This window comes from Mytilus galloprovincialis, chromosome 5, assembly GCF_965363235.1.
Source record: "Mytilus galloprovincialis chromosome 5, xbMytGall1.hap1.1, whole genome shotgun sequence".
NCBI classification, from domain to species: domain Eukaryota; kingdom Metazoa; phylum Mollusca; class Bivalvia; order Mytilida; family Mytilidae; genus Mytilus; species Mytilus galloprovincialis.
Window position 1 is genome coordinate 5,706,031 of NC_134842.1, and position 9,236 is coordinate 5,715,266.

Genomic DNA, 9,236 nt, shown 5'->3' on the forward strand with positions numbered 1-9,236 from the left:
CAGTAAACATGAACTTCAATGAACAATTTCATTAATCCTAACTTTAAAAGATAAACTAAAAATAAAGCTCCAAAGAGTCCGCTTAAATGAAATATTCCTTTTAAACTTTGACAACGCTAACTTTAGTATTTTCCTTTACAATTTATCCTTTAAAAAAATGAAGTTTCTAAGAAAAATTAACCCTTTTGACTAAAATAATTAACGAGCAAATAAAATACTAACTGTAACAATCAAAATTTTAAGCAGAACTGACGAACAGGCGTCGAAACTACGTCAATGTTGGATTGTTGGCAAAGTTGGAAAATTGTCAGATTGTTGGATCGCGCGCTTGCCGTCCAACTAAATATTTGAATTCTCAAATAAATTACAAAAATCATAACTATATACAATTTTAGTAACCTTTATATAATAAACAAATTTTGCATGGTACTAAACAAATTTCTATGGTAACTAAAAATACAACAATACAGCGCCACCGGAAGTCACAATACGTAAACAACATTGCAAAAAGTTATGTGTGTCACCGGCGGATCAAAATGATAAATATCAAGGATAGTGAGCATTTACATCTGGAAAACACTGAAGACGTTGACTACAAATACTAAAAGGAATTACAAGGAGTATGTGAAAACAGTTGCCAACACGTAAAAATAGTGTTTTTATTGGAGAATTGTCCCGAGTGACACATGGGTTCTACTGCGCATGTCAATACATTTCATTCATAAATTCAAACAAGGTGCGTGGAATTTACTACGATTTACTACGATCTACTACAGTTGCTACAATTGGATCATCACAAAAATACAAGACATACAGTGGATTATTACTATGAACTGGTAAATTATTACATGAACTTCAATTGGTAGTGACTCTGCAGCTTTTGCTAATCTGACAGAAGATGATTATTTGTGTACACCAATTTGAAGCATACTTATTGCCTGGTAAAAAAATGACATTATTTTTTGTCATCGGCACGGGAGATTTTTTTAAGGGCATTATCTCCCCCTTTGGCGCGTTTTCTTCCCTGGAGGAATCGTCTCTTTTCGGTCATATGGCAATAAGACCAAATAATTGGCATATTGCCCTTTTGGTATACCTAGTAAGTAATTTCTATTACATATAATGAATCACTGTTGAATAATTATAGATTATTTCAGCACAGTAAAGAGCATGAACAAGTTTGTGGCAGTAGCCCTACATCAAATATCAGCAAAAGATGAAGTTCAGAAAATAACAATATTTCATACCACGGAAACTTCTGAGCAATGCATATCATTTTAAATGCAATGACTCTTTAAAAGAATACTATTTAATAAAAACATACAAGAAATTAAGAAAAATGACTTACATAATGTAATATCACTCAGTCACCATCAAAACCAATATAATTACGCAGAGAGAAGTCAATATGAAGTGGGATGAAAGACATAACGAGACAAGAGTAGGAGATATTTCAAAACATATAAAATCAGTTGTCATATTGGCAATTATACCACATCTCCTTCTTTGTATACTGACATATTCATCTTAAATATGGAATAAATAAATCATTCATAAACAAGTTCTGAAGCTATAATTCTGAAACCGTGCAAGTTGCACCAGAGCCTCAAAGAGTTGCTAACTTTCAATTTAATTTATATTGAAAAACCACAAATTTCATGTTTGCATGAAGTTTGAGTAGACCTCCAAATAGCTATTGGGATTGTGCTGCTGGCTTGCTGTCTCATTAAAGTTTATCCCAATGCTCATATTTGAAATACATAATGAAGAAAAAAATACATTTATTTCAATTTCAAGCGAAATGTTTATTAAAATGATGACTCTCATTCTTTTTTCACTGCTGTTTCTTCTACTTCTACATCTACATGATCTGAAAAAACACAAAATACCAAAACATAAAATTGTTGAAATTAGTGTGTGCTGTTGGAGTTTCCATATTTAAATATATAAAGCTTACTAGTAGTTTAAAATCAAGACAACAAATATCAAAAGGATTACAAAAATGTTATGAGTAGATGTTAGCTGTGACTCTTCCATAATTGCTATCTTGCAATTTGTCTAGTCTGTTTTGTAAAACCTGAAATATTGATCATTTTTTTGCCAGTCAAATGAACTAGTAAATACTTTCAGTATAATTCTACAACATACATGTACATGAATACATCTACTTAGTAATTGTTAAGGCCATTTAAAGTAATTTTTTAAAATATTACTATCAAATTGTTTTTAATTTTGATTATATGAACATGTTGTTTGGTTACTGTCTCAACAGCATACATGTATGACTAATTTCAATGTTTTCTCGATGACATATTTGTTTCATGATATGTATGAATAACCACCTACCTGATACATTTCCCAACCTAATCAAGATCTCCAAGTTAGACATCGGCATATCTATCATATCAGTAGAGCCTGGTCAACTAGGTAAGGATAATTCTCCATTCTACTTCAAAAATGAAAAAAAATACTCAATTGAAATAATTCATATATATCAAATGACTTTCAAAAATGCATATGAGGTTTTTTTTATGTGCATGATTGTGTGTGTTCTCATATACATGCAGGTCACAAAAATAACCATAAAAAAATAGAAGAAAAAAATCAATGATGGGTTAAATGATATAATACACCATTAATTAAACAATACAAATCTAACAAGAATGTGTAAATAAGTACATGGATACCCCACTCACACTATCATTTTCTACATGTATGTTCAGTGACTGTGGACCGTGAAATTGGGGTCAAACATCTAATATGACATAAAAATTAGAAAGGTCATATCATAGGGAACATTTGAACTATATATTTCAAATTGATTGGACCTCAATTTCATCAAAAACTACCTTGACCAAAAACTTAAACATGAAAAGGGACACACAGACAATCTATCAAACGGACGATCAGATCAGAAAAGGTAATACCCCTCTACTCTGCTGTTCTTGTAAATGAACATGGTTTAATAAATTGAGAATGTGTTTTTGGGCCGCAAATACCCGGCCTGTAACAATATGCACCAGAGGCAGTCAACTTCCAAATACAGATGCAGGATTAATTTCATTAAGGCTCTTATGTAATTATAAGCATTGTGTATAAATTTCATAACATTTAGTTGAAGCAAACAAGAGGAAGAGAATTAAAGCAACCGATTAAGTAATTGCTTCATTTAAAAAAGAACATAAGTCATGAATGGTAAAAGTGACACCACCCAATTTTGAACATGATCTGGTTTTTGTGGTAATAGGCATTGTATACCTATTCGTTTTATAACATTTGTTTGCGGCAAATTAAAGTAAGAAAACAGAAACTCAGCAATTTTTTATTTAACTTGTGCTATGGATAAAGACTGCATGTTTTTCTATGACACATTGTTGTGTAACTGTTTCATTGCAATTGGTTTCAGTAGACAAATGGTCTTAAGTAAATAACTTCTCTATTCCTATCCTGTCAACACAAAGGTTGTGAATTTCAAAGCCTTTCAGTTTGACTATAATCTTAATTGACTTAGTTAGCCTGTCAATTTTACTATCTTGGATCTTGGTTCTCTTCAAGCATTATTTTCTCACTCAACCAATAAAAACCAACTACTACGAAATAGTACATAAAGCTGAAAGTGGCATTAAACACCAATTAACCATTGACATAAATCACACATGTGACAGAATAATTAAAAATTTGACACCATTAAATGTTGTGTTTTTTGCACTCGGGGACTTGCTTTTAATATAGTAAATATTTGATACATGTATTGACAAAAATATTTATATTAAGCATATAGTATAACTTAATCAAATAGCATCATCATATTTTCTTAATTCTTGTGCGTTTTGTACAGCAGCTGGTATTAAATCTAAACAGAAATTATAATAATTTTTTCTCAAGATTAGATTGATAGCATATGTAATAAAAAATTCAAAATCTAAAAGCCCATTTTTTCTTGTTATAACATATTAAAACTTGGCCTTTGTTTTCACTTGCTAAGAGCTATATATATTTGTTGGGTTGCTTTTCATGTCTAATAATCATACGACCATTAATTACTGGCTTATTGACAAATCATTAGTGTATCATTATACATTAAATGAAGTATTTTTTTCTGTAGCAGTATCTTTGTTTATTTGGCCTTTTTTGAATTTAGTTGTTTTTCTGGTCTCTTTTTAAAAGTGCACATGTTTTTAAAACATATTCTTTAATCTTAGCAATTCATCTAATTACTATAAGGATAAACAAATACTTGTTTATTTTATCAAAAAGGAGGACACTTCATGAAAACGAATGTATTAAACAAATACAGCTGTGTTAAATCTGAGTCTGATGATGTTTTCTTGAAGAAAAAAAATACCTTCAAAATATTTTTTTATATATTTCTTTTGTTGGTAGTTCTTTCTGCATTATCAGTGGTGCATCCAAAAGGGGGGGGAAGCAGGGGTTGGAACCCCCCTTTGTTTGACATTCAATGCATTTGCATTTGAATGGGAGCATATAGTTGGATTCACCCCCCCCCTTTTTACTCTGGCTTCGGAACCCTTCTTCTTAAAATGGCTGGATCCGCCCCTAATTATATAGCAAAAAATTGAAGGTGGCATATTTAACTGTAGTTTGTTGTAGTATGAGGTCCAACATTCACTGTCTCAACTCTTTGATGATTCTCGTAAAAATAAAACACATCCCCGATAAAGACTCGTAAAGTGAAAGTTAAATAAGAAATAGACTATAGTTTCTCGGGATATAAATAGACAGACCCTAAATAGACAGTCTGACAAATAACTCGGCCGTCTCCGTTTCAATCAGATATTACATAGACTCATAGAGTATGCTGTTTTAATTTGGTGTATTTCTTTATTACTTTTAACAATTCAAAGTAATATATATCAAACATACACGGCTTCTTCGGTGCCGGGCTACCATACTTTTTGCGATGATTGTTTACATTTTTTGGCCAACACAAATGTCTTTCTGACATTTTCACGGAATTACACAAATCGTCAAATGAGGAAACGTTACAAAGCACAACGTGACGTTGTAGACTAATTCCATAAAAAGCATCAACATCTATAGTTTGCCTGGTTCGCGCTGTGCATTAGAAAGCCAGATCAAGCTAAAAATTTGGGATCATTTCAACGAAGTTCTCAAGTATGTTCTCTGAAAAGCTCCAATTTATTTACGTACGTTTTCAAGAGAAAGATAACATTTTACATTTTAAACGTACAGGGCTAATGTATTTACCTACCGAACGATAGGAGCATCAGACAGTACAATCTCTGAAACTTTTCCATCACAATGAGTCTTCTGCTATACATATCCGTTGTTTATAGATGGCGCGCCAGCTTAATAAAATAAAGTCTATTCCGATAAAATAAACGAAAAGTGTAACGTCGTCTAAAAATTGCCGTTTTGTTTGACAGGACGCAAATTTCATTTATTGTGTATCAATAAATATAAAACCATGTAAAAATTCTTTAAATATTCATTTACTTTTGCATCTAATTTATTTCTAGCTCAACCCAGTAATTCCATTTGCAATTACAATAACAAGTGGCAATACAAAACAAAATATTGTATGACGGCAGATAGCAAAATTACGACGTTACTTTAGCGGACAGAGTGCCTACAATTGGTTTATCAAATATACAAATGACAGTAATTCAATATTTCTAGAAAAATCATAACATTGTAATTGTTCTAACTTTACTTAATAAAATGTGAATTAAACTTATTGCTTCAATTATCATATGTTCCAGACTACAAGCATTACAAGTAGTATAATACAAGTTATTTCACACAGTTACTGTTTCCTACATTATAACTTTCATAAAAAATACAGAATATTAAACAATATGCTCTATATTAATACCAATTTAAAACATACATCAAAAATATCTTACATGTCTATCACACGTCACAATAAAATACATGTACCCTAGTCTTCGTACTCTACAATAGAAACAACCCTCATCAAAAGCATGCATCAATGTAACAATCTGATGTCTTTATCTATATCAATTTATATAAACGAGGGGATTGTATACACCTCTTTATATGAAAAATATGGGACATAGGTACATTAATAATTACAGGTATTCACAATTATAAACAGTATATCTTAATCTAGTTTGTACATTCACATTTTTTTGATTCCATAATTTTAATATGTTTAGCAGTTGTATTTTGAATATCAACATTTTAGTATCAGATAAATGATTTTTTGATAAATTAACATTGGCTTTGAACTAGCTGTCAGTTACTGCGATTACTCTCAGGTGTTAGCGTTGTGTCTTTTTTGTCGTGGAGTGAACAAAATGCCTGGCACGTCCGGTCTGTGCTTTTGTTTGTATGCCCCATTTATTGGCATTATGTTTTCTGGTGTGTGCGTCCGTTCGTTCGTTCGTCGCACCGTCCGTCCGTCCGTCTGTCCCGCTTCAGGTTAAAGTTTAGGTTAAAGTTTTTGGTCGAGGTAGGGTTTGATGAAGTTGAAGTTCAATCAACTTGAAACTTAGTACATATGTTCCCTATATTATGATCTGTCTAATTTAAATGCCAAATTAGAGATTTTCCACCATTTTAACGGTCCACTGAACATAGAAAATGATAGTGCGGATGGGGCATCCGTGTACTGGGGACACATTCTTGTGTTTACCTGCTTTGTATCGATCCGATGAGTTAAGCCCTTTTCATCTGATTTCTGTAGTTTACTAGAATTTAAAATGAAATAGAAACAGTTATGAAAACAATAAGAATTTATTATACAAGTGTTTGTTGTCTCCATTACCATATCAGATATGGCTTCCTTGTAGCCTCCTTTTTAAACAATAAATATATTTATAATCGAGAAGAAAGTTTCATTGGACATTTAAAATTTGGAAACAAAATATGATTGATTGATAAGCCTTTGTCTAACAACCAGTTAGCAATGTATTTTCTATGTACTGAATGAAAACTGTTTCCAAACAAGACATTAATAAAAGGGAAAAAGAAGGGAAAAATATGTGGATACGTTTGATTTTCTCTGGGTCGATGCTTCTGGTGGTGGACGTTTCGTCCCCGGTAGTATCATCTGTTTAGTATTCAGCACTTCGGTGTTGACATAAAAATCAGTTAATATATGGTCATATTTATAAATTTATTGTTTTCAAAAGTATAAATTATTAGAAATAATAAGGATTTTCTTATCCCAGACATATATTACCTTAGCCGTATTTGGCACAACGTTTTTAGAATTTTGGGTCCTCAATGCTCTTCAACTTTATACTTGTTTGGCTTTCTAACTTTATCTGAGCGTCACTGTTCATCTAGACGAAACGCGTGTCTGGCGTAACAAATTATGAACCTGGTACCTTTGATAACTAATAACTTCTACTTAAATGGAGGATATGACTGATAAAGTCAGAAATTTAAATAACGACTGACAACCGGTTACATACGAACCACCCTAAAAAGTAAAATCACAAAAGTACTGATCTGAATGTCCTTCATTTGATCACAATATTAAAAGCTCAAACACATCAAATGAAAGGATGACAACTGTCATATTCCTTACTTGGTACAGACATTTTCTTATGAAGAAAACGGTGGATTTAACCTGGTTTAATTGCTATCTTAACCTCTCACTTGAATGACAGTCGCATCAAATTCAATTCAACGAAGGGCACTCTTTAAAACGGTATAAAAAAATCGAGAGTTGAAGTCTCCCTCAGTTGGATTTTCATTAAAAGGGACTTGATTTCTATAAATGATACATCAAAATTTGAAAGGAAAGTGACAAGTTGCTTGTTATTTTAAGCAAGTATGGTCCTGATGGACCTGTCAATATGGCTTAAGCTGATCAGAGAACAAGTTGTGGTAATTGGCAGAAGCAAGAAGCATGAAACTGTATACATTTTTGCACTGAATTCTGCTTTTTTGAATCTTTTATGTCTATTTTATATTTTGAAACCAGTTATATATACTGGTAGATACCTTAATACAACCCGAATTTATACTATTTACTGGGTTTGTAATAACATGAGAAACACAATGTTGACACATGTGGAACAGGATTTGCATACATACCCTTCCGGAGCACCGGAGATCACCTCCAGATTTTGGTGGGGTTCGTGTTGCTAAGTCTTTAGTTTTCTTTGTTGTGTCTCTTGTTTTATTAATTGTCTCTTTGTCTTTTTCTTTTAAACCATGGCTTTGTCAGTTGATTTTTGATCTAAGAGTTGACTGTCCACTCTTGTATGAGTGTTCTGATAAAAAAAGGTCCTTTATATAGCCACAACAATCAAATCAAGACATTTTTCACAAATTTCTTTAAAATAACTTCTTAATTAATCAACATTGAATTTAAGCAAATTATGTCAAATCATATCAGTGCCGTCTTTCTGACATCTGATCTCATCATACCATCCAGAAAATAACAGTCCACGTAAAATTCACATGATACTAAACAATACTATATAACTAATATCTACAATGATGGTCACAATGTAATGAATTCGTTCACCAAAAATAACAAACGTTTATGATTTTGGAGGTACCCCTAAATATAACATAATGCAACAACTCCTTATGAAAACGATTTGCTCAGCTCCTGACCAATAAATGTACCACGAGTAAACAGTTACTTAGGTGATACAAATGTAGCACTAGCATGAATGAATGATTTTTGTCTCTAACATGAATAAATCATCGGCTCATGAAGTAGTTAAGTCATGTTATAAGGTTGCAAGGTTAAACGGTTTTGCTGGTCTGTAGATGTAACATGTGTTATTTTTGTACCATCCAATGTTTTGTGTGTAATAGCTGTCTAACCTATGGATGTCAACGTCAACGTACGTGGTCCATCAAACAGACTTAACATAACAGTAATCGACAACATACCTTTTTTTAAACCTCTTTTTTCTCATTTCTTCATATTGGGACCTTTTATACCTGACTCAGTGGTATGGATTTTGCTTATTATTGCAACTGCAAATATCTTAAATATGTCTAATTGTATAGATTTTAGTCTGAGCAGTCATGTATTCATAACTAGTCAATATATTTTTTTTAAGTTTTTTTTAACGATTTCTGTTATCCTTTTTATACATATGTTATATATTATTTATGTATGTGCCTGTCCCAAGTCAGGAGCCTGTAATTCAGTGGTTGTCGTTTGTTTATGTGTTTTTTGTTCATTGTTTTACATTGTCTTATCGGGGCCTATTATAGCTGACTATGTGGTATGGGCTTTGCTCATTGTTGAAGGCCGT

At 32.1% G+C, this 9,236-nt stretch overlaps 1 long non-coding RNA gene across 2 annotated transcripts; it reads right to left on the bottom strand.

Moving 5' to 3' along the window:
• Positions 1–1,764: 1,764 nt before the first annotated feature.
• LOC143075024 (uncharacterized) lies at positions 1,765–5,349 on the bottom strand. Of its 2 annotated transcripts, none has more exons than XR_012978211.1 (3): positions 5,234–5,349; positions 2,347–2,449; positions 1,765–1,870 (listed from the first exon to the last, which is right to left on the bottom strand). It is a non-coding gene; the product is annotated as an uncharacterized LOC143075024 (long non-coding RNA). The 2 variants fall into 2 exon arrangements; XR_012978212.1 differs by having other exon boundaries at positions 2,347–2,446; positions 5,234–5,345.
• Positions 5,350–9,236: the final 3,887 nt, after the last annotated feature.